This window comes from Symphalangus syndactylus, chromosome 8 (genome assembly GCF_028878055.3).
Source record: "Symphalangus syndactylus isolate Jambi chromosome 8, NHGRI_mSymSyn1-v2.1_pri, whole genome shotgun sequence".
In the NCBI taxonomy this organism is placed as follows: Eukaryota; Metazoa; Chordata; class Mammalia; order Primates; family Hylobatidae; genus Symphalangus; species Symphalangus syndactylus.
The window spans coordinates 80264650-80290721 of record NC_072430.2 but is presented as its reverse complement, the minus strand read 5'-3'; the positions used below and the strand labels follow the sequence as shown (position 1 = coordinate 80290721).

The window sequence follows — 26072 nt, the reverse complement described above, 5'->3', positions numbered from 1 at the left end:
AGCAGGAGGAAGAGAGAGAGAAGGGAGAAGTGCCACACACCTTTAAAGGATCAGATCTCGTGAAAACTCACTCACTATCATGAGAACAGCAAGGGGGAAATCTGTCCCCATGATCCAGTCACCTCCCACCAGGACTCTCCTCCAATTGTACATGAGGTTTGATCAGGGATACAAATCCAAACCATATCCGTAACAATGTTATGCTTCAGTGCCTTAAGTTCCTCTGTTAATAGTCTTTACTGCTTTAGAAACAAACTGTAGACAACTATAAGCAATCTAATATATAAGGTTTACAACGATATTTTTAAAAGGGTAGATAAATGTGACAGTCATTCATCCTTATATCCCTCAACTCCTTTCCTCCCCTTATAATTCCTAAGAAATTATAAACAACTCAGGACTGTTACATTCTTACCTTTTTCTCGCTTTCTGTTCTTACCCCCTATTTTAGGCTAGCACACTCTCACATAAACTATGGCATATTTGACCATGCTTTGGGAAATATCTACAATATTGATTGCAGTGGACCTAGATTATTCAAATATTAACTGCTTTTCAAAAGATGTTAGGATGTTAAATTTCCAAAATATTCTTCCACCTTGAGCCTATATGTTGCCCCATTTTCATAGCTTTACCACATTAAAGGGAGCTGAATCTTTTTACTCTATCTGTTGCCTGCACTTTGCTGCTGGTGGTAATGTCTTATCTACAGCTATAGGAACTGTACTAGTTAGGACCTTTCTGGTTGCAAGTTATAAAAAAAAATACGCACACAATTAAACTAAGCTTAAGAAAGTTTAATTTTATTGCTCCATAGGGGAAGAAAAGATACATAAATAATTCACAGAACAGAATGGAAGTTTCTAGGAACCAATAGCTTAGTCCTTCAGCTCTCTATCTCTCATCTCTGTTCAGCTTTATTCTTTTTAACTGAAGACATGCCGTCTCTCAGATGGCAGGAAAGATAGCAGCCAGCAGCACCAACTTGACATCTTCCAGGCTTGGCAACCCAGCAGTAAAGGGAGTTACTCTCTTCCAACTTCCTTATGCTGTATTCATTTCAGGGAAGAATTATAATTGTCCTTGCTTGCATGGTCTCACTCTGGATTAAGTACTTTGTCCAAGTGAACGGGCTGAATGATTTACCAGGCCAGGGGGAAATGTGGCCTGTGACAAGAAGGAAAATGGGAGAAAATATGCTTGAGGTCGGGCGAAGTGGCTCACGCCTGTAATCCCCGCACTTTGGGAGGTTGAGGCAGGTTCCAGACCAGCCTGGGCAACATAGTGAAACCCCATCTTTACAAAAAATACCAAAATTAGCCTGGTGTGGTGGTACGCACCTGGCGGGAGGATCTGCTCGAGCCTGAGGCTGCAGTGAGCTGTGATTTCACCACTGCATTCCAGCCAGGGAGACAGGGTGAGACCCCGTCTCAAAAAAAAAAAAAAACCTATATATATATATATGCTTGACATATATAAGCATATATATATGCTTGACATATATAAGCATATATATATGCTTGACATATATAAGCATATATATATGCTTGACATATATAAGCATATATATATGCTGACATATATAAGCATATATATATGCTGACATATATAAGCATATATATATGCTGACATATATAAGCATATATATATGCTTGACATATATAAGCATATATATATGCTTGACATATATAAGCATATATATATGCTTGACATATATAAGCATATATATATGCTTGACATATATAAGCATATATATATATGCTTGACATATATAAGCATATATATATATGCTTGACATATATAAGCATATATATATATGCTTGACATATATAAGCATATATATATATATGCTTGACATATATAAGCATATATATATATATGCTTGACATATATAAGCATATATATATATGCTTGACATATATAAGCATATATATATATGCTTGACATATATAAGCATATATATATATATGCTTGACATATATAAGCATATATATATATATGCTTGACATATATAAGCATATATATATATATGCTTGACAGCCAAAACCATAGTACTGCTGTCCACAGTAAGAATTAGAGTGCTGTACTGTGGATACTCTTGTTTTAAAACTTAGACAAGCCAGGCGCGGTAGCTCACGCCTGTAATCCCAGCACTTTGGGAGGTGGAGGCAGGTGGATCGCCTGAGGTTAGGAGTTCAAGACCAGGCTGGCCAACATGATGAAACCCTGTCTCTACTAAAAATAAAAAAAATTAGCCAGGAGTGGTGGCACATGTCTGTAATCCCTGCTACTTGGGAGGCTGAGGCAGGAGAATTGCTTGAACCTGGGAGGCAGAGGTTGCAGTGAGCCAAGGTCATGCCATTGCACCCCAGCCTGGGGAATGGAGCCAGACTCTGTCTCAAAAAATATAAATAAATAAATAAATAAAACTTAGACAGGTCATCTAAGCCTTTTAATATCTTTCATTTCTATGAAAGAAATAGCAAAATATAATGATGCATTAATTATCAACCCTGGGGTAGGTAGGAGGGGGAATTCAGATGATTGGGTTAATCAAGAGGAACAGAACTGAAGATGCCTTCAATAGAAGTATTATATATATATGTGAAAGTAACTAGTTTGTTTCACATAAATATAATTAACACTAAACAATGCTAACAAAAATAGTCAACACCAAATCACCATAGCAATAAATTTAATATTTTTAAGATAAAGCAAAACACACACACACAATTGCCTCATCCTTTGGTGTATATTGTGCTTCCACACCTGGCTAACGAGGATATACTTTCTTTCTGAAGCTGTAATTAATATGTATGAAATCCATGTAATAGCATGAAAAATGTAAATGATGCAATGTTAAGGAAAAACAGCAGAATGCAAAATGTATTTTCTTGTGAAAACAAGTATGAAAAAAATGTATATAAAAAAACTGGATGGGATTTCTCAAATGTGATAACACTGTTGTATCAAGGCAACATGGGATTTTTATTTTTATTTTTTGCTGCCTTCTAAACTTCCTGGCATATTTTTATGCCACTTCTACCATTTGGGGAAAAAAGGTGTTTTTGTCACACCGGGTAGAACTTCTTTAAAAGTGACTAATATAGCAAGTGCTCTAACCTGTCTGCATCTAGGTCTTGCATAATAGACAGCCTATTAATTGTACTGCTGACAGGCTATTTCAAACCAGCTCCATGTTTGATGTTCCGTGGCAGAGATTCACTCTTATGGTAATAATGGGAGAACATGTGCAGACAGAACAACAACCAAATACGTTATTGTTTGATTATTCTTATTTAAGACTGTATACCAGCTGGGCGCGGTGGCTCACACCTGTAATCCCAGCACTTTGGGAGGCCAAGGCGGGGGGGTCACGAGGTCAGGAGATTGAGACCATCCTGGCTAATACGATGAAACCCTGTCTCTACTAAAAATACAAAAAATTAGCCGGGCGTGGTTGCGGCCGCCTGTAGTCCCAGCTACTGGGGAGGGTGAGGCAGGAGAATGGCGTGAACCGCGGAGGCAGAGCTTGCGGTGAGCAGATACCGCGCCACTGCACTCCAGCCTGGGCAACAGAGCAAGACTCCATCTCAAACAAAAAAAAAAAAAAAAAAAAAAAAAAAGACTGTATACAAATGGGCAAGACACATCCGGATATGTGATTTCTATTGTTGAATACTAAATTATGTGTTAAGCAGGGAGAAATTGGCAAAGTTTGTAGACCAGTTATAGACACTTTTGTTAATTTGACATTGGTTTTAAACCGTATTTGAGTTGTTACATTTTACCTTATAGCCCCTAAACAAAGCTGAAAGGATGGCAGTGATGCTTAAGGAACCCTGAAGCAAGAGCATTGGCAAATAACTGGTAAAGAGTTTACCCTAAGAAAGAAAGACTCCTGAATACTTGGAACTACTTTGAGGAAGAGGCTGCCATGATGGAGAAATAGGTCCTTCTAATATAAAGCTGGCAATAATGCAAAACAGCATGGTTATCACCATTTTCCTTTGCCTTCTGTTTGAATCAATCTGTAGTAGAGAATGAGATTCATTCACTCATTCATCCTTCAGGTAATTATTGAATCTCATTTTGGAGTGTTGCGTCCTCAACGTCTAGAGATACATGGTGAACAGAAGTGTCTGCTCTCCCGGGGTTTACCATCCAATTAAGAAGATGGTCAAGCAAACAGACCATTTCAACACAGTGTAATACATGCTACTGAAAGAGTGTACAAACACATTCAAAGTTACAAGCAATGTTATCTAAGAAAGGTTTTATGTTGCCATGTTGCAGAGCTACCACACTCTTCAGGGTAAGTGATATGCCCTTGCCAGGATACCAGATGACTTTCCGAAATTTGGATATCTGAAAAATAACTAAGTGGGCTAATAGAAAATGCACCTTCAGTAATTTCAGATATTTGAAACCTCATCAAATATCTCAGCGTTCACTAGAATAATGACCAACCTTGTTTTGGCACATGCTTGAGCCTCACAATTCCTCAGAGGCACAACATGCTTTGTTCATAGCAATTCCTTCCTTCCTACATAAAATGAAAACATCACACCATATAACTCTTCAAAATTATTGAAAGCAACCATTTTAAGCTGCTGGTTAGTATGAAATATTTGGTATCTTGCCAACTTCCTTTTTCTTTTTCTTAACAGTATCCCAGAAATAAAGCACAGGAACTCAAAAGGAATAAAAACGACTAATATCAGATAGTAGTTCCTCCTGCCAATCACAGCAATCATTTCCATTTTTTCTCTGGATTTTTTTAATTGACTGAATATTCTTCTCTTCCCTGTTGAAGCCAGTTATTCACATGAATCCACATGAACTTTATCTTCTATTTAGTTTTGTCTGCATCTTGCTGCAAGTAAAGAACCTAATTCCAAGTATTAAAAATCCCATCTTCCTCTGCTTTGTTTAAAGTTGTTTTTAAAATGCCAGTAGTGCTGTCAGGCTACTCCTCCAGTTCAGGAAAAAAGGATATTTTTTGTATGGAGCACTCCAAGCACATTAGTTGCAACTACACTGCAATCTACGGCTGAAGTATTAAAAACTCAAGAAGGCCTTTCACTAGCTTAGGAAAGGATCAGAGAATTCAATTTCTCCACACAACTCCCTCATTCAGTTTTCTCTGGAGAATTTGTAACTAGATCCCTACACAGCTGAGAAAAGAGAACTGGCTTACATATCTAGGAGTATAGTTGGGCACATACAAAAACGCAAATATGGAAAACAATTTTAGTGTCTTAAAATGAAATGAAGTCAGGGTAAACAAAGATAATACTTAATAACTTTTTAAAAATGATAAATTTACTTTGGTCTCTAACAACAATTTAAAGGTCATATAAGTAACCTATATATTTTTCTTATATCTCTTAACTTTTCCTTAATGCCCATTATCATGTTGAACCGTATGTTAACAGCAAGACACAGGATTTTTGAAAAAAATTGGCATACCAGAAAACATGTTAAGCTTACCGGCTCTGCCAGATTATGTTGTCATAAGAAAATACTTTATGGGCCCAGCATGCTTCCACTGTGCTACTCTGCTACATAGAAAATACTTTAAAGAAAATGTAAGTTGGATTAAAATATACTGTAACAGGCCAAAAATTAAATTAAATATCATTGCCTTCTCAGTAGGTTTTTAAAATTTCAGTTCTTGAGTATTATTTACTCCTAAAAGCTGAAAATTATGTGCTGATTTATCTAATTGTCTTTAACTTTTATTTTGGATAATTTTAGACTTATAGAAAAGTGGCAAACATTGTACAGATAATTCTCATATGCCCTTCACTCAGATTTCTCTAATGTAGGTATCTAATAGAGAAATAGAATTTTTAATTTTATGTAAATACAAAATGGTATTTGCAAATGTAGTTTACTTGTATTTGTAAAATGTACATGTATTTGTTAAGCATAAAATATAACATAGTAAAATTATTGAAACCAGGAAATTATAATACAATTGACCAATCTACGAAGTTTATTCTAATTTCTTCCATTTTCCCACTAACTTCTTTCTTCTGGTCCCAGGATCTCACATTGCATTTAGTTGCCATGTCCCTAGTTTCCAATCAGTGACAGTTCCTCAGTTTTTCTTTTATCTTTGTCTTCCATGACATTGACACTTTTGATAAATACTAGTCAGTTCTTTTGTGCAATGTCTCTTAATTTGAGTTTGCCTGTTATTTCTCATGATAAATTGAAGTTATGTGTTTTTGGCAAGCATACCATTGAAGTGACATTGTGCTTTTGCCAGTACATCATGTTATGGGGTACACATCAATATATTTTATTACTGGTAATGTTAAATGTGATCGTTTAGTTAAGGTAGTATCTGCCAGGTTTCTCCATTATAAAGTAACTTTCTTTTCTTTGTAATTAATAAGCACATTGTGGGAGCTACTTTGAGACTATGAAAAATCCTGTTTGTAATCATACTTTTGTCGAGCAACTTTAGTATCGGTAGATGGTTCTTGCCTGCAACAATGATTGCTTTGGTGTTTGCCTAATGGTGACTTTCCATATTTTTAACATTTTTTCTACATTTATTCATTTAAATTCTACTTGTAAAGAAGAGTTGTGCCTTCTCCCCCTTTATTTATTTATTTGATCATATCAGTATGAATGTATGGATGTTTATTTTAGGAATCCTATTGGTTATAACCAAAAACTAACTTTTTTTTTTTTTTTTGGCTCAAATTTTCCCAGATTGGTCTATTGGTGATCTTTCAAGTTGATTTCTGTGTCCTTCCAAAAATGCCTGTATTGTCTTTTGAACAATTCTTTATTTCCTTATTTTCTGGTGCTAGAAGATATTCTAGACTAATTTTCTACTTTCCCTGACCCAGACACAGAAGCAATCATTTTCCAAGGAGCCTTGGTTTCTTTTAATGGAGAATGATATTTAGAAACCAAGATCTGGGCCGGGCATGGTGGCTCACACCTGTAATCCCAGCACTTTGGGAGGCCAAGGCAGGCAGATCACATGAGGTCAGGAGTTCTAGACCATCCTGGCCAACATGGCAAAACCCCATGTCTACTAAAAATACAAAAAAAATTAGCCAGGTATGGTGGTGCACACCTGTAATCCCAGCTACTTGGGAGGCTGAGACAAGAGACTCGCTTGAACTTGGGAGGCAGAGGTTGCAGTGAGCCAAGATTGTGTCACTGTACTCCAGCCTGGGCCACAGAGTGAGACTCCATCTCACAAAAATAAATAAATAAATAAATAAATAAACAAACAAACAAATAAAAGAAAAAAAAGGAAAAGAAAAGAAACAAATATCTGTTTGTTAGGTATGCCCAAGGTTCCTGGGTCGTCATTTCTTCCAGGTCTTCTCAGCTCAGAAAGACAGGAAATATGTGTGTATATTAACACACTCTCACACGTCTGCATTTATTTCTAAAAATATCTGTGTGTGTATGTGTATATAAAACCATGGATTTATACCGATACCTTCCATTTTAATCCAACACAAAGTTTATTCTTAGCTGTCCCCTCTTTCCTTATTTGTAAATTTTTCTCTGACAGTAGGAAACCTGGCTCTCATTATCCACAATATATTTTCTTATTTGTTCAATCATAATAATGTGTACACATAAAGTACTTTAAGAATTGCAAACCCATCTCCTCAAGAAACAAATTTACTAATTAGAGTACAATATTTCTATCCAGGTTTTTGGTCTTTCATCTTACAGTTTATAGTCAAAATACTATTTTCCAAGGATACTCAAGTTAGTTCTTTCCTTCCCCACTGACTTCAGTGTGATAATGTTATTCATTTAATACAGTTAGTTTCATCTACCACTCTTCATATTCCATTTGGGGTTCCCCCACATCCTGGGTGATTTTAATTATTTATTTGGGGAGGTGGATATGTGGGCTGCTACCATGTTTATGATAGTCAGAGCTATACAGAAAGATGTACAGTGCTGGCATGGTGGCTCAGGCCTGTAATCCCAGAGTTTTGGGAGGCCTGGGCAGGAGGATCACTTAAGCCCATGAGTTCAAGACCAGCCTGAACAACATAGTAACACCCCTACCTCCATAGTAACACCCCTAGCCCTTTTTTTGAGGTCACAACCTTTTGAGAGGTCTAGCAGTATGTGGGAATCTAACCTGTCACTGGCCCAAGGTCTTGCATGGGAGAGTAAACCCAAGGCTCTAGGTTAACGAGACCAACAAATTCTTCAGGCAGCCATAACACCATCTTCCCCAGCACCACTTTGGTTTTCAATTCCTTCTTCATTTTTGGTGCATGGATATGTTTGATTTTACCCTGAGTTTCCAAATGATTTTTCTTAGTCCTTTTTGTTTTGTTTTGTTTTGTTACTGAGAGAGAGTCTCGCTCTATCACTCAGGCTGGAGTGCGGTGGTGTGAACTCAGCTCACTGCAACCTCCGCCTCCTGGGTTCAAACGATTCTCCTGCCTCAGCCTCCCGAGTAGTTGGGACTACAGGCACCCGCCACCACACCCAGCTAATTTTTGTGTTTTTAGTAGAGATGAGGTTTTGCCATGTTGTCCAGGCTGGTCTCGAACTCCTGACCTCAGGCGATCCACCAACCTCGGTCTCCCAAGGTGCTGGGATTACAGGTGTGAGCCACTGCTCCAGGCCTTCCAAATTATTTACAATGGGAGAGTTTTTCAGGTTATTTAATCCACAGTTTTTCTATAAATAGAAATGCCATTGTGTCTTTTTAATAATGAAAAGGTCAACTGTCAGTATAATTATATATTATTCAATGTCTTTTACATAAACAAAAGTACCTTCAACAGAAATAATGCAAGACCTTACTAATGAATATTTCAGAGAACATCTCACTGTAGTTTATACATTTACTACAAAAGACCTGGATATGTTATCTGCTCTGTGAAGTATTAATAATAAAATATAATTCATTTCCTATTATCTTTTTCCATTTGCTTTGCATATTTACTACCACTCTTGTTTGGGCCATTAACTCATGTCAGGACTTACGAAATAGACTCTTAATTGATTTTCCTGTTTCCAGTCTTGCCCAACTCCAAATCATGCCACAGATAACCCTGAGGTTAATCTTGCTAAAATGCTACTCTTGTGGTAACATGTTTTCTACATATCAGATACTTCTGTGCACAACTTAAACATTTACTCATTATCCCTTTGCTCCCCTTGTTAATTCTTGCATTTGCTCATAATTTTCCTGTCATCTAGTTTTCCCTTCTACCTTCTCTCTGCCTTTCCAACTCCCACCTATTCTTAAAGGCTGTGCATAAATCCTCCATCTTGAAAAGATCTCTCACCTATCCCACTGGAAGCAATCTTGCCCTCTTCAGTACACCTTTAGTGTCTAGTTTCTGACATATCCATTTAATATTTATCATAATGAATACTGAGAACCCCCAATTTTATAAAAAGGATGTGTTCCAAAAGCATGTTTGTAAATTGGCTGCTTGAAACGCTAAATACCATTTCCCTCAGAAGTCCTATTATAAATGCTGCTTAAATTTCGGAGCTAACTCACAAAAGTCTATTCAGCCTTTGATGAAACAGAACCAAAGTACTAATCATACCAGTTCAAGAATCTGTGGATCAAACTTTATGCTGTCAAGGAAAGAACAAAAGGATAAAGTATTCCCCCCTTTTGATAAGGCAATAATTTCTATGTTTGAGCAAATTTCTGCTTAATCTGACAAATGCTTACTAAACAATTACTTAGTGCCAATTACTGTTCTAGGTCCTGTAGAAATACAATGAACAGGACGAACACATCCCTCTGCCTCATGGAAATCCTTTGTCACTACACTTTCAGGTACACAATCTTCCCCCATCCCACTGTGCCTTTCTTCCAGTGCCCAAATATTCTGACCTGGGGACTGGGTTGTTGGAAGTAGTACCATTCACCAAGGGTAGGAATTGTCAGGGAAAGAATGGTTTGGTGGGGTTTTGTTGTTTTGTGGGGGATGGAGGTGTCAGTTGAAGTGGTTTCTGTTTTTCTTATATTTGCTTGTTGTGGGGTACAGGGGAGATGTTCTGTCAGGGAGAAAAAACATGTATTCTGTTTGGAACTTAAACTTTGGAATGGAAAACATCAGAGTGAGGCAGGTGTCAGGAGGAAAGCGGCTGTGGAGGAGTGCAGCGCCCAGGGGAACCCTGCAGGGGGCGGGGGAGAGCAAGCATCCTTATCATTGTCATCATCACCAGAAGCCACGTCCAATATACAAAAGTGGAGTGTGACCTGAAGGAAGCAGATTCCTCCTGCAGAACCCAGGAGACGCCCCAAATACTGTGCTGGTCTCCACCACTGAGAGACCCACAGACAGTTCACATCACAGGACTCTGTGCAGACAACCCCCATTACCAGCCCAGAGCCTGGTAGACTTGCTAGGTGGCTAGATCCAAAAGAGAGACAATAATCACTACAGCTTGGCTCTCGGGAAGCCACATCCATAGGAAAAAGGGGAGTGCACTACATCAAGGGAACACCCCGTGAGACAAAAGAATCTGAACAACAGCCTTCAGCCCTAGACCTTCCCTCTGACAGAGCCTACCCAAATGAGAAGGAACCAGAAAACTAACTCTGGTAATGTGACAAAATAAAGTTATTTAACACCCACAAAAAATCACACTAGCTCACCAGCAATGGACCCAAACCAAGAAGAAATCCCTGATTTACCTGAAAAAGAATTCAGGAGGTTAGTTATTAAGCTAATCAGGGAGACAACAGAGAAAGGCGAAGCACAGTGCAAGGAAATCCAAAACATGACACAAGAAGTAAAGGGAGAAATATTCAAGGAAATAGATAACATAAATAAAAAACAATCAAAACTTCAGGAAACAATAGACACACTTACAGAAATGCAAAATGCTGGCCGGGAGTGGTGGCTCACGCCTGTAATCTTAGCACTTTGGGAGGCGGGTGGATCACCTGAGGTCAGGAGTTTGAGACCAGCCTGACCAACAGGGTGAAACCCTGTCTCTACTAAAAAAAAAATACAAAAATTAGCCAGGCATGGTGGTGGGCACTTGTAATCCCAGCTACCTGGGGGGCTGAGGCAGGAGAATTGCTTGAATCTGGGAGGAAGAGGTTGCAGTGAGCTGAGATCGTAAAATTGCACTCCAGCCTGGGTGACAGAGCAAGACTGTCTTAAAAAAAAAAAAAAAACAAGAAATGCAAAATGCTTTGGAAAATCTCAGCAATAGAACTGAACAAGCAGAAGAAAGAAATTCAGAGCTCGAAGACAAGGTCTTTGAATTAACCCAATCCAACAAAGACAAAGAAAAAAGAATAAGAAAATATGAACAAAGCCTCCAAGAAGTCTGGGATTATGTTCAGTGACAAAACCTAAGGATAATCAGTGTTCTTGAGGAAGAAGAGAAATCTAAAAGCTTGGAAAACATATTTGGAGGAATAATAGAGGAAAACTTCCCCAGCCTTGCTAGAGACCTAGACACCCAAATACAAGCAGCACAAAGAACATCTGAGAAATCATCACAAGTACATTGTCATCAGGTTACCTAAAGTTAGGATAAAGGAAAGAATCTTAAGAGCTGTGAGACAAAAGCACCAGGTACCCTATCAGGTTAACAGCAGTTTCTCAGCAGAAACCTACAAGCTAGAAGGGAATGGGGACCTATCTTCAGCCTCCTCAAATAAAACAATTATCAGCCAAGAATTTTGTATCCAGCGAAACTAAGTTTCATGCACGAAGGAAAGATAGTCTTTCCTTTTTTCATTTTTTCAGGCAAATGCTGAGAGAATTCGCCACTACCAAGCCACCACTACAAGAACTGCTAAAAGGAGCTCTAAATCTTGAAACAAATCCTGGAAACACATCAGAACAGAATCTCTTTAAAGCATAAATCTCGCAGGACCTATAAAACAAAAATACAATTTAAAAAACTTTGGAATGTTTGGAGGTCATTAGGTAGAGGATATGTAGTGTGAACAAATGTAGAGGAATACTGTCCTAGAGTTGGTGGGGTGAAGTAACCTGGACCAGAGCTACAGGCTTGGGGTGATCAGTGTACCAAGCTAATCTTTCTCATCATGGGTATGAATAGGATCACTTTTGTAACTGTGGGTTGCTTGAAGGTTTACATTTTGAAAAGTGCTAAATTCACTATATTGTCTTGTACCTTATTTTGGTTTTTTCCTTGCAGCCATTTTATAACTGCAACTAGTTTGTTCCCTTAGGGCAAGAAACTTTCCAATCCAGTTTTATACCCCATAAAGACTTGCACACTATATGGATTCAATAAATATTCATCGATTGTTCCACTGTGTCAATGTTACATTGTGAGACACATCAATAATTTCCCTAGGGTTAATAAACGTAATTGTAAACAGTTGGATAGTCTGATGTACCACAGGTTGGCTAAATATAGCAATAATAGCTACCACATTTGCTAAAATAACAGCTAAGCTGCTGTATACAATTTGGGATTAAGGACTCATTAAATAATAACACAATTCTTTCCAGCCAAACTACCTTACTCTTTACTCTAAGCCAGGCATTGAATATTCCAGCTCTCATGTTTCTGGTGACTCTATTTATCTTATCTGTTAAGACCTTATCGCCACATTCCACCTTAACCTCTCTAAAGTCCCCTCTTTGAAGGTCTTCCCAAATGCTCTGGGCCTAGGTTGTTATTCCCACCCAGTATACAATACTCTGTTTCCTTAATTTTATCTATCTAACCCATCTTCCCAACCAGATCTAGCAGGAATCTTTTAAACCTTTTAGTATCCCCTTGACTAGCACAATGTGGTAAAATAATAGGTGTTCCGTAACTCATTATTGTTGATGATGATTGAAGGATAGGCACCAAATAAGTCCCAAGATCATGGACTGTTAGTGTTGGAAGGAAACTTTGGGACTTCAATGATCTGAGCTTAACACCTGATAGACATTGTATGTTTGACCTCAAATTGACCACATAGGCTAATCAAAGTTTCCCAATCAGGAGTCCCAAGACAGCTGCTGAAACGAGGTCCTCCAGTGATGAAGCTGGTCAGAAAAACTAGTCTAATCCAATGTTATTTTGAAAATGAAGAAACATAGTTCCAAAGAGCTGCAATTATTTTTCCTAAGTCATGTGACTAGTTAGTGATAGAGTCTAGAAACCTGGTTTACTGACCTCTACCTGGAAGATCCTTGCACAACACCAAAGTATTTGGAGACTGATACTTCAGCCATATTACCTGTATAAAGGACGTACATACTTGACAAATTTTCCTTTCCGCTTTCAATAATGATATTTTGAGTTCAAAATACTTTTAATAATTAAACTAGACAGTGACTGGATAAACATTGTTCTTTGGGTTAACCAAAATAACTTTGTACTTAAAAACACTTTTTATGGTTATCACCACTGAGGCTTAATTACAAATAAAGTGAATTAAAAGAAAGCTTCCATAATCAAATTGCTTCCACAATTCTATCCTTGCTATGACCTCCAACAAGGACAAAGATGCTGTGAACTACTAAATCCTCCAAAATAGTTCTTTAATGTAGGTATGTCTTCTTTGATGTTGTAAAATTATCATGCTTCATTTTTTTTTTTTTTTTTTTGAGACGGAGTCTCGCTCTTTCACCCAGGCTGGAGTGCAGTGGCGCGTTCTCGGCTCACTGCAGGCTCCGCCCCCCCGGGGGTTCACGCCATTCTCCTGCCTCAGCCTCCCGAGTAGCTGGGACTACAGGCGCCTGCCACCTCGCCCGGCTAATTTTTTGTATTTTTAGTAGAGACGGGGTTTCACCGTGTTAGCCAGGATGGTCTCGATCTCCTGACCTCGTGATCCGCCCGCCTCGGCCTCCCAAAGTGCTGGGATTACAGGCGTGAGCCACCGCGCCTGGCCTATCATGCTTCATTTTATTTTGAACGTTCTAGAAAGAATTCAATTGTCTTAATATATAAGTTGCTTTTTAAATGGAATATGCTATGATACCCTCTCAAAAAGAGAGTTTATTAAATAATTGATCATACTTAGCTTTCACTGCATCCTCACGAAGTTCTGGTAATGGTAATGATCACTGCCAAAATAAAAGGCTATTTATTTCAGATCTATTCATGCTTTTAAGATTTTGGTGGTACTATCTCAATTTTTTAAATGACATTTAATATATGAATTAGCTTTATTGCTCTCTGCTTTCCCCCATCTTTTAAACTAACAAAAAAATATGAATTTTAATTTTTAGACAATTTATTCAGCCTTGCTATTGTTATATCTCCAGGGACTCAATTTACATTTTGAGAAAATACCATGATGTGCAAATGTGCATACCCTATTCAGCCAACATATCATAGATACTGTATAGTAACATCTGGGAATATTAAACTTTGCCTTTACTGGCAACCCAATTGGCAGCTTGAACTTACATTGCAGATGTTTTATACTGATGTGTTTTGGAAATCTTTGAAGTATTCTCAAGACAGTATTCTGGGGTTTCTGCAGTGGTCCACTTGAGCCTTTTGAAGTTCCCTATACAATAGGATACATACACAGATTTTCCAAAACATGTTTTAGTGGGAAAAGAAGAAAAGTTCAAGTTGGCAGTATAATAAGCTTCCCTGAGCTGTCTGAACCGAATTCCTTTTTGGCACTATTGTTTTGGCAGTCAGTAAGCTTTATGAGACCAGTTTGATAAAACCGTTCCTCTTCCCAGACTGCTTTGTAGATGGTAAATCATTTTAATGCCTCATATTTATGAAGCACTCATATTTCTAAAGTACAGATATAAAATTTTAAATTTACCTCTGAGCATCTGATATTTCAGCTGTGCCTTATCCAAGGGTGATGCCCCACAATGGTGGTCACTGCCTGTGTGTGAGGAAATGCTAATGAGCCCAATGTGAAATGATGAGTCCTTCCACAGTGTTTACCCTGAGCACTGTGCTTTCATTCACAGCCTCAGCCACTTCTGATGGTGCTTGCTCCTGTTTGCACCACTAGCTCCTCCACTGGAGCACAGAGTGGCTTTTGTTTAAAAAGACCTGCCTCAGCCATCTGTTGCTGGTGGTTGCCAGTGGTCCACTACTGTGTTGCGGGCCTACAACATGGATTTCAGAACATTTCTAAAGCACAGTTTATATCTCCCCTATTTCAGTGTGGTGTCGTTAGCACATAGAAAGCACATAGCTCTGGAGACAACACATGCTCCCGGATGTAACTCCCAGCTCCATCACTTACTAGCTGTAAATCTTTGGACAAAATCTCTTTGATTCTCAGTTTTCCTTCTCCTCTGGTGCAGTGGCGATACCTTCCTAATTAGACCGTGGTGAGGATGAAATACAACAAGGGGTGTAAACACTTTTCATATGTCAGACCTCTGTTACGGTGTGCAGTTGCCACTCTCTGAACTCCCTTGGATTAGCCAAATGTTAAAATGCACACTGCTTCAATTCTTTTTTAATGTAAAATACACATAACATAAAATTTGTCATTTTAATCATTTTTAAGTGTTCAGTGTCATTAAACACATTCACATTGTTGTGTTGCCATCACCAGCATCCATCTCTTTTTCATCATCCCAAACTGAAACCCGGGGCCCATTAAACACTGATTCCCCGTTCCTCCCTTGTCCCAGCCCCTGGTAACTACGATTCTACTTCCTGTCTTTATGAATGTAACTATTCTTAGGTATGTCATATAAGTGGAATAATATAATATTTGTCCTTTCTCTTCAATTCTTATAAGTTATCTACAATTCAGGAATTATTGATTGCCTCGCCTTGGCATTAAATTATTAACATTGCCATATATGTAATGTATTCAAGCTGTTAGTGTCTATGTGTATATGTACTTACTATCCTTCTAATGGGATATTAGATGGCAGGATGATGGTGGTGGTGGTGGTGTATCCTTCCACTGTTATCTCCCCAGCATTCTCCTTTGCATCCTATGGAGCAATAATTTCACTGTTAGCAAAGTCTTCTCATCCTCTGTCTCTTCACAAGATCTGCCTCACCTCTTGCCTATGGAGAACTTAAGAACATTCTACACCCCCAGCAAGCTACTGCAGCCCTCTGGAGTGGACGCTACTCATTTTGCATCTCCCATATTCAGTGGGCCCAGAGGCAATATTGGCATTCTCTTGGTACTTCTGTTTTTAAATGCATTACTTTTTTATCTTTATGCAAAAACCCTTCATCCTTTAGGTCTCTTGTAAACTGAGATTAGCTAATAAAAGTTGCTAAGGCATTGGATGTGGGGTAGGAGAAAAAGAGTGATGTGAATGATGATGCCCAGGTTTTAGGCTTTGGAAGGATGGAGTTACTACTGACTAAAATACCACTGAAAAGGTGGTTTGAAGTAGAAGGAATACCTGGAGCTATGTCAGGACATGTTAAATTTGAAATACTCAGATGCTCATGAGATAGCCAATGAGAGATGGCAACTAGGCAGCCTGGGGGTCAGGAAAGAGGTAAAGGAATTTGAAATTCATCAGCCTCTGGATGGTAAAGTCATGAAGTTGAATGAGCTCATGTAGGGAATAAGTGTAGACAGGAAAGAGGAGAGGGCCAAGAATGGACACGCCAACATTTCCAGGTCAGCCAGAGGAAACTGAAAAGAAAAGGCCAGAAAAGTGGGAGGAAATGCAAGCTAGAACGGTATCCTGGAAGACAGGAAAAGAAAGTTTTTGAAGGAAGAAGGTCATCAATTGTCGAATGTTGCTGACAGGTCAAGAGAGATGAGGACTGAAAAATGTCCATTGGGTTTGGAAATCCGGATGTCACCGATGACCTTAAAAAGAGCAGTTTTAGTGCAGTGGCGGGAATGAAAACCTGCCTTAAGTGGGTCCACGAGAGACTTATGGAGAGAAATTGGAGACAGCTAGTCTAAACAACTAATTTAAAGAGTTTTGCAGGAAAGGGACAGAGAAAAAAGTGTACTTCTTGGAGGAGGAGGGAGGGCCATGAGAGGTTTTCTCAGATGGGAGGAATAGCAGCAGCATGATTGTATGCTGATGGGAATGGGGTCATAGAGAGGAGGAAGAGCTGCCCCAGCAGCAGCCTTGCATTGAAGGGCATGACACTAGCATTCAGGCAAAGGGATTGGCTTTTGCTAGGAGCATGGCGGTTTTTCCATAAGTAATGTAAGAAAAGGTAGTGCATGTGGGCACAGATACTGGTAGATAAGTAGAAATGCCAGGGAGAGCTTATGAAAGTTCTCTTGTAATTCCTCCAAGTGCCTTGGTGAAGCAAAATCATCAGCTGACAGTGATGAAGGCTAAGGAAGTGATGGAAGTTTGAGAAGAGAGAAGGTACAAAATATTCTAGTCACTTAAAGCAGTAGAACTCGAGAAATATTCTGCAGACCATTTTTTTTTTTGCAAATTATTTGTTATCTGTCCATGAAAAGATGAGTTCAGAAATTAAGAATATGCATTTAGAAGATTCCGTAGCAATTGGACAGAGTAAAATTAGAGACTCATATTTTTATGTCTTTCTTTATTTCATTTTTGTTGTAGCCCATTTTTGTTGTAATTTACCAAAGTATTATACCAAGATGGATTTAAAATTATAAGAAGCTAGTCTCTCTTACTATGGATAATTTGAGAAATGCTGGTTTAAAGATGGAGCTAAGCAAATATAGGATAATTTCTGGGAAGCATTAAAGGCCCAGTAGATGTTAGTAATCTTAAATTTGAAATAGTCAACATAGTCATTTTTGTCTTGTCTTATTCAATGGCACAGATCAATTTTTATTAGGAGAGTGGGATTTAAGAAAGGTTTTAGTTTCTCCAGGTGAGTATGGTAAAGGGAGAAAGGACAGGGTGTCAGAGTGTAGCAAGGATTCAGTTATGACAGTGGTTTCCAACCCTTTTGGCACCAGGGACCGATTTCTTGAAAGACAATTTTTCCAGGAACAGGGTATGGGGGTAGGTGAGGGAGACAATTTTTCCAGCAGGGAGAGCTGGGGAGGGGGAAGGGAGGTAGGGAGGATGGGCATGGTGGTTTTGGGATGAAGCTGTTCCATCTCAGATCATCAGGCATTAGTTAGATTCTCATAAGGAGCACCATAACCTAGATTCCTTGCACATGCAGTTCACAATAGGGTTCCAGCTCCTATGAGAATCTAATGCTGCTGCAGATTTGACAGGAAGTAGAGCTCAGGCAGTAGTGCTGGCTCACCTCCTGCTGTGTGGCCTAGTACCAGTCTGGGGCCCAAGGGCTGGGGAACCCCGAGTTATAAAGAACGATATTATTTGCCAAAACTCAACAAATGTAAACTTAAGATTTGTGCATTCCTTCATAAGTACATTTTACATCAAAAGAAGAAAACTATAAACAAATATTGAACTTGATATGCATGCTGAAATATTTAGGGAGAATATAGGGAATCTGTGATTTACTTTGAAACATATTTATTTATTTTTATCTTTTACTTAGAAACTGATGTTTATTTTCCATCAGCATTATTTCCATGTTGCTTAAGTGCCTATGCAAGAACAGCTTAAGAGCTTAAGACCATTCAGTGGTTGCTTCTACCCATTCAGTGGCCAGAGCATTGGGAGCTGCACACCAGCCTCCCGTGGCAGGCTAAGCACTCCAGGCTTCAGTAGGGAACTTCTGACTAAGTACAGAGGGCACCTGCATGCGTTCAGACCAGTCTGCACCCTCAGACTGAGTAGCGGAGAACTCAGGACCTGGCATAGTCTGTTCACCCTGAAATTCCTCCTTGGTCACAGCCTTTTCAGCAGCAGCCTGGTCTTTTTCCATCTCTTCAGGATCTCTGCAGAAGTAGAGATCAGGCATGGCATCCCACGGATGTTTGTGGGAAATGGTGCCACACATGTGCAGGACTTTCTGGGCCAGCATCCACCACGTCAAACCCCCTGAGTGAGCTCCCTTGTTGTTGCATGGGATGACAATGTCCACATAGCGCAGAGGAGAATCTGTGTGACACAGAGCAATGATAGGTAGGTTAACACAAGATGCCTCTGTGAGGGGCTAGTGATCAGCCCTGGGATCAGTAACCACCAGAAGCCGTGGCTCCTGGAAGGCCGCCTGTATCTGGTTAGAGAATGTTCTAGGAGTAAAGCAGCCAGCAACAAGAGTGGCTCCAGTGACAGCAGCAAACAACGGCATGGCTTTCTGGCCAGTTTTCCTGGAGGATATGACACTGACATCAGCAGGGTTTTCAATGGCAACAATGGCACGAGCTGCCAGCAGAAACTTCTCCCAGGTCTTCTTCTGATTTAGGATGTAGATGCCATCACTTTTCATATAGATGTACTGTTCCATTTGGAAGTCAAGGTTGGTGCCACCTAAGTGGGTTCCTGCTGAAAGGAACTTGAGGACATCCTCCTCCTTCATTGGCAGGACATCAAGGGCTCTGGACATTGTGAAAGTTTTCTTTTAAGTTATGAAGGGAATCCAGAACAACACAGAATGGATCCCTCTGTGGGTAGCGCGGAAAGGCAAAATATATTTATAAAATGATGAATTGGGTCGGGTGCAGTGGCTCACACCTGCAATCCCAGCAATTCCAGAGACCTAGGCAGGCAGATTGCTTGAGCTCAGGAGTTTGAGACCAACCTGGGCAATGTGGTGAAACCCTGTCTCTACAAAAAACAAAATAATTAGCTTGGTGTGGTGGTGTGCACCTGTAGTCCCAGCTATTCAGGAGGCTGAGGTGGAAGGATTGCTTGAGCCTGAGAGGCGGAGGTTGCAGTGAGCTGAGATCGTACCCAGAACTGTACTCCAGCCTGGGTAACATAGTGAGTCCGTCTCAAAAAAAAAAATTGATGGATGGATAGAGAAATGGCTACATGAATAAATATATAATAAAGCTTAATGGCTGAATTTAAGTGACGGCTATATGGGTAGTCACTATAAAATCTTTCCATTTTGCTGTTTGAAAAGTTTTATAACAAATATCTGGGGAAAAAAAATGCCTTGAATTTTTTTGTGACCATTTTATCTTCTCAGCCAGATTATTAGCTCCGAAGAGCAAAGGCAGCTGTATCTGGAAGGTTATCTAGTTATATTTCTTATTTCACAGATGAGGGAACTAAGTCCTGAAGATACTAAATGACTTTATCAACATCAGGTGGCAGCCGGGTGCGGTAGCTCACGCCTGTAATCCTAGCAGTTTGGGAGGCCAAGGCAGTGATCGTTTGAGTCCAGGAGTTCGAGACCAGCCTGGACAACAAGGCAAAACCCCGTCTCTACAAAAAATACAAAAATTAGCCAGGCATGGTGGCACTCGCCAGTAGTCCCAGCTACTTGAGAGGCTGAAGTGGGAAGATTACTTGACCAAGGGGGAGCAGAGGTTGTAGTGAGCAAGATCACGCCATTGCACTCCAGCCTGGGCAACAGAGCAAGACCCTATCTCAAACAAACAAACAACAGCAGATGGCAAGTTAGGGGCATATTTGATTCCATACTTAGTTTCTTCTCATTACACTAGGGACAACTGAAGCCCATAACTCAGGCCTAGAGGATCCATGGAAGGGCTTCTGGAATGCCCATAAAACCCCACATTCTGAATGTAAAATTTAAGTATATGTTCAAAGATACATTTTCTTTTCTTTTCTTTTCTTTTTTTCAGCAGTACTTTTATGTTTTCTTACACAATGACCTGTTGCTGGAGCCTAAAGATGCATTTTCTAAGGAGAAAAGTCATAGCTTTCAAAAGATCCTTAAGTGGTCTATGACTCAAAAGGAGTTCCTGTCTCTAAAAAGTTACTAGGACTAACTTTATTTCCATCAAATTCCTCCTTGAAAAGAGTGAGCACAGTGTTAAGACATTCAAGAAATATTTTTAAACTGATAATATTTTACTGATAATCCGTGTTAAGCTAATATTTTTAACTGATTAGTGATAATGGTATTCAAAAAAGCTTTTTGGAGTTCCAAGACAGATTGTAAGAACGTGTAATGTGAGCCACTCAAGCCCTTTAGAGTTTTTAATTATGTTTTATCTTGTCTCACACAAGGCTGTGGTGACCCACATGAAGCTGGCTAAGTTCTGAAAACATATTTATCTTTTTATTTTTTACTTCCTTGACATTTGGAGATCACTGTGTTGCTTAGCAAAATCCATCCAGAGCTTTCCCTTCTTAATTTCCAAGCAAAATAGTTTATTGTAACATCCTTCAGGTTCAGGCTATAAGTTATTCTGCCTTGAGTATGCACTTAGCAAGGGGTTGCCTCCAAGTATAGAGTCAGGCCTGTGAGCTCTAGCCTCGTCCTCTGCTCTACTATTGTTTAGAGGAAAGCCGACTTCCTAAGCATTAGCTTTTTTTAACCTATACACTAAATTTAATATCTCCCGAGGTATCCCACAAGGTTTTGTTAGCATAAGTAAATTGATATTTTTAAAATAGCTTGCAGAATATGATACAGAACTTAAAAATATGATGTCACATTTGGTCAAGGAAAAGTATATATGTCTTGTTTGTATATTTTAAGAAACCAAACACTAAATTATGGAAGAAATAAATAATTTGGTAGAATTTCTTCCAACATTCAGGGAAAATATTCCATATCTCATAGAAGGGTCACTTTCCCGAGTGACCCTTCCATCCACATGTGCCTGAGTTTGCCATCCCTCTATTTTTATTTCTCAACTCAGTCAATGCCTAACGTTTGTTATATCACAAAAGCAAAGCATATAAACATGAACTTTCAGGTTTCTCCTGAATCTCCCAGAGATAAACTGAATAGATACATCAGCACAACTAAAACAAGACTGTCTGTAAATCTGCTTGGGCTGTCAAAAGAAGAAGAGAAGAAGAATTGTGCAGGAAGTAAAAGAGTCAATGAGACAAATTAAAGGAAATAAAGAATTCTGGTGTGGATTGAACTGACAAGCTCAAGAACAAAATGATAAAGACCTTTAATCACGTCGGAAAGTCTATAAAGCTATGTAAAAGTACAAGAACCAGCAAATGTTAATAATAAACCTTATCCCATTACATAAGAGACAAAATGAACTGCCAAAACTCCAGAAAGGTCAGATCTATCATATATTGTATCTGTATTGAATGCGCATATTGAAAACTAATTGGAAGTCTAATGAATAACTTGCTTTGCTAAGAAAGAATGATCTGTTAATGCATCGGATGATTTAAAATTTAGAAGACTCTTAGAACCCTATGATTGCCACAAGATCATGCCTGAATTAGCCTGCTGTGGGATGACATACAAGGAACAAATGAGCTGTCCCAGTGGAGGCCACGCTAGATTAGGCAAACAGCTGGTCAACTAGTGAAACAGCCCTAGCTAAGATCAGAAAAACCATACAGTCAAGCCCCGCCAAAATCAGCCAAACTGCCCAGCCAACACTGAGTTCAGTCCCTCTGTAAAGAATATCCTGATGAGGGGAGATGAGGTGGGAGCAAGGGGAAAATGGGAAGACCAGTGAAGAGGCTGCTGCAATATGCTATGCTAATAGCTCCCAAACTACGGGATCAATGTTAACATCACTAAAAGAGAGATAAAAGGCCAGGAGCAGTGGCTTATGCCTGTAATCCTAGCACTTTGGAAAGCTGAGGCGGGTGGATCACTTTAGGTCAGGAGTTCAAAACCAGTCTGGCCAACATGGTGAAACCCCGTGTCTACTGAAAATACAAAAAAATTACCCGGGCATGGTAGGAGGCACCTGTATTCCCAGCTACTTGGGAGGCTGAGACAAAATAATTGCCTGAAACCAGGAGGTGGAGGTTGCAGTGAGCTGAGACCACGCTACTGCACTCCAGCCTGGGCAACAGAGTGAGACTCCATCTCAAAAAAAAAAAAAAAAGAGAGAGAGAGAGAAAACAGGCATTATTTGCCTCCTGATGTGATGCATAGGGAATACACAATACCACTTAGGGAGTAGTCTTCCCTCAAATAGAACCTGCTCTGATTAAGCATCCATATCTAACTACAAATTTGCAAGAAATATAAGGGACAGAAAACATATTAAACAATGAAGGGGGTTGCAATCGCATAATCTGGGATATGGAAAACCCTGCAGGACAAATTAGCTGGTTTCTTCAACATATGAAGGGTAAATATAAGGAGGGGGGAATCTAGACTAAAAAATATTCTATAGGCAAATTGGCTTTAAAATGCATATTTATGAAGCAATCAGGGGAATTTGGACAAGACTGGATATTTAACAATATCAGGGAATTATTAGGTTTTTTATAAAAGATGCGATAATGGTATTGTGGTTACTTTTTTGAGTCCTTATAGAAATACATACTGAAATACTTATGAATGAAAAGATATATTTGGATTTTCTCCTAAATAATGCACTTGGGAGTGGGGAAGTGAGTGGGGTACAGTATGAACAAAATAAAATTAGACGTGAATTGATAATTACTGAAGCTGGTTAATGGGTACGTGGGGGTTCATTATATTTTTCTCTCTACTTTTGTGTATCTTTGAATTTTTCCATTAAAAATGTTTTAAAAGTATGGAAGAATATCATTTATATACAATATTTGACAGGAAAAAGTTCATGGATACCACTCTTCCTCATCATTGACAATTAAGCTCTGCTATTGTAAAAAGCCTTTCTCCCTTTGCAGATATGTCCTCTGGAGACTCTCCAATGATATTTTAGTGCAATGACCCCCCTGGGCTAGAGAGTGGCTCAAACCAATATAAGAATGAAATTAGATTCAGCAATCCTACTTGTGGGAATTTACCCAAAAGATTCAAATCAGTGTGTCCAAGAGATGACTGCACTCTCATGTTCACTGCAGCACTATTGACGTAGCCAAGTTATAAAACCAACCTCATCAACAGATGAATAGATAAAGAACACGTGGTACATATACATAATGGAGTACTATTCAGACTTAGAAAGAATTTCTGTCACGTGCAACAACACAGATGAAATTGGGAGACATGCTAAGTGAAATAAGCCAGACACAGAAAGACAAATACCGCATGTTCTCACTTATATGTGGAATTTAAAACATTCAAACTTATAGAAGCAGAGAGTAGAATGGTGGTTGCCAGAGGCTGGGGTGTGGAAGAAATGGGGAGATAATGGTCAATAAGTACAAATCCTCAATTAGGAGGATTAAGGGGATTTTTTTAGCTCTATGGGTACAGCATGGTGAATATAGTTAATAATAATGTATCGTACATTCCAAAATCACTAGGAGTGCATTTCAAGTGTTCTCACCACATAAAATGATAGGTATTTGAGGTGATAAATATGTTAATTAGCTTGATTTAATTATTCTATGTTATATTCATTAATCATGAAATCATTTTGTACCTCCATAAAATGTATACAATTATAACTTAGCAATTTGCAATAAAATTTTTTTAATTAAAAAAATTTTTAAAGAGTGAAATGAAAGCATTGTAGCGACACGTATGTACAATGTGTGCTATCCACTGCAGTATTTATTTTAGTGTACAAATACACACTATGTATTTTATACATAGTCACTGAATTACTTTATTATCCTTCTAAAATTAGACTTATAAAATTACCCAGATTTTTTATTATTAAAATAAAATGTTCATGACCAAAAAACCTAAACAGTACAGGAGATGAGGAAAAGGCAAGAAGTAAAAGTTCTCCCTCTGAACACCCAGTCAGTCTCACTCTCAGTGGTGTGGAATCACTTAACACATTCTTGAGTATCGTTTCAGAAATGTTCAGTGCATAATTGTGTGTGTGCTGGAAAAAGTTGTTTTTAAGGAATATTGATTAAGCACAAGGGTGACCTGGCTTTTGGTTAATTTTATTGTAAACAATTATTAGTTAATATATAATACATCTTTGTTTTGCAGAAATACTTTTATATTCACAAAGAAGGCATACAGCTTAATTATAGCCCTTTCGTCATATGATTATCCATATCATTATAATATAGTTATTTATGTTTGTATTGATCATTTGAAAATATAACTGAATTTTTCACCCTAATATAAAAAAGATACATTAAAATGAAAACACATTAATGACTTATCATTGTTTCTTTCTTTAAACCCTTCAAATTGAAATTGTTTAATAGATTTTCCTTTGGGGCTATTAGGTTGCTGTTTCACATCAACAAAGTAAAACAAAATTTTAGGGTATGAAAAGAAAACAAGATTGGTATCTTGCTTATTCTTATATTATCTGCCTGAATTAAAAATTAAAATAAAAATGGTAGATATATGCAATAAATTTTCAAAATATATTCAAATTATGAAGGTATTTCTTTTATATTACCTTTCTGTATGTTTTAATGTTCATATTTAAAAAGTTGTAAGATTTGCAGCAATAAAACAGAAACGATTCATTCTTTAAAAAATTTAACCACTAATTTTCCACAGAACTACATGATTAAAAATGGCTTTCAAATGAACATTGACTACAAGTGTTTTTTTTTCTATTAATTTTTTTTTTACCACATTTCAAGATTTATCTAAGGCTTGAGTTATCCATTACCAAGTTATTTTTTAATGCTTCCCCATTGGCATATACTTATTTTGTTTGTGCTCTTCCAGTGATTACTGATTCTTGAAATTACTGAAAAAGAGAAGAAGGAGAAGAAAGGCAACTCTTACCTTGGTGACATGCAGAGCTGGCTTCAAGGGTGCATGATATGCACAGTCACACAGAGTCCCACGGTCAGAAGGGTCTCATGGTTGGTTTAATGATCTGTGGTCATCATCTTGAAATTCATAATAATGTTATCTTAAACTTGCATTTTGTAAGTGAAGCTCGAAGAAACAATGGTGTTTGTGAATGAACAATATGCACAATATGTTTGTATATTGTTCCTTGCCTCCTCATTTGCATACAGCCTTCTGCTGTTCCATGAGCAGAGAATTCCAGTGGACCCAGCATGGGAGATCGGCAAGACAGAAGCAAATAGATAAACATTTTATGGGAGCCACTGGCTTCCACAGAGTGTTGGTAGAACAGGCATGTATCAAAAAGTGGAATAAAAAACAGTTGTTAGGTTTTTTGCATCATTTCCAGTGTTCTGGTAAGAACAAAATACATATGCATGCACAAGCTACAAAATACAAATTATATTGTATCAGTGGTTCTAAATACAGTTTTGCAGTTAAAACTGGCATTCCATAATATAAAGATGAATGGTTTTAAAAAATTA

At 38.4% G+C, this 26072-nt stretch overlaps 1 long non-coding RNA gene and 1 pseudogene across 2 annotated transcripts; both read right to left on the bottom strand.

The window, feature by feature from the left end:
- Positions 1–782: 782 nt before the first annotated feature.
- On the bottom strand, positions 783–25707 carry LOC134737405 (uncharacterized). Of its 2 annotated transcripts, XR_010122292.1 has the most exons (3): positions 25519–25707; positions 15811–15902; positions 783–1167 (listed from the first exon to the last, which is right to left on the bottom strand). It is a non-coding gene; the product is annotated as an uncharacterized lncRNA (long non-coding RNA). The 2 variants fall into 2 exon arrangements; XR_010122293.1 differs by lacking the exons at positions 15811–15902; positions 25519–25707 and adding an exon at positions 14383–14479.
- LOC129488087 (small ribosomal subunit protein uS2-like) lies at positions 18469–19401 on the bottom strand (annotated as a pseudogene).
- Positions 25708–26072: the final 365 nt, after the last annotated feature.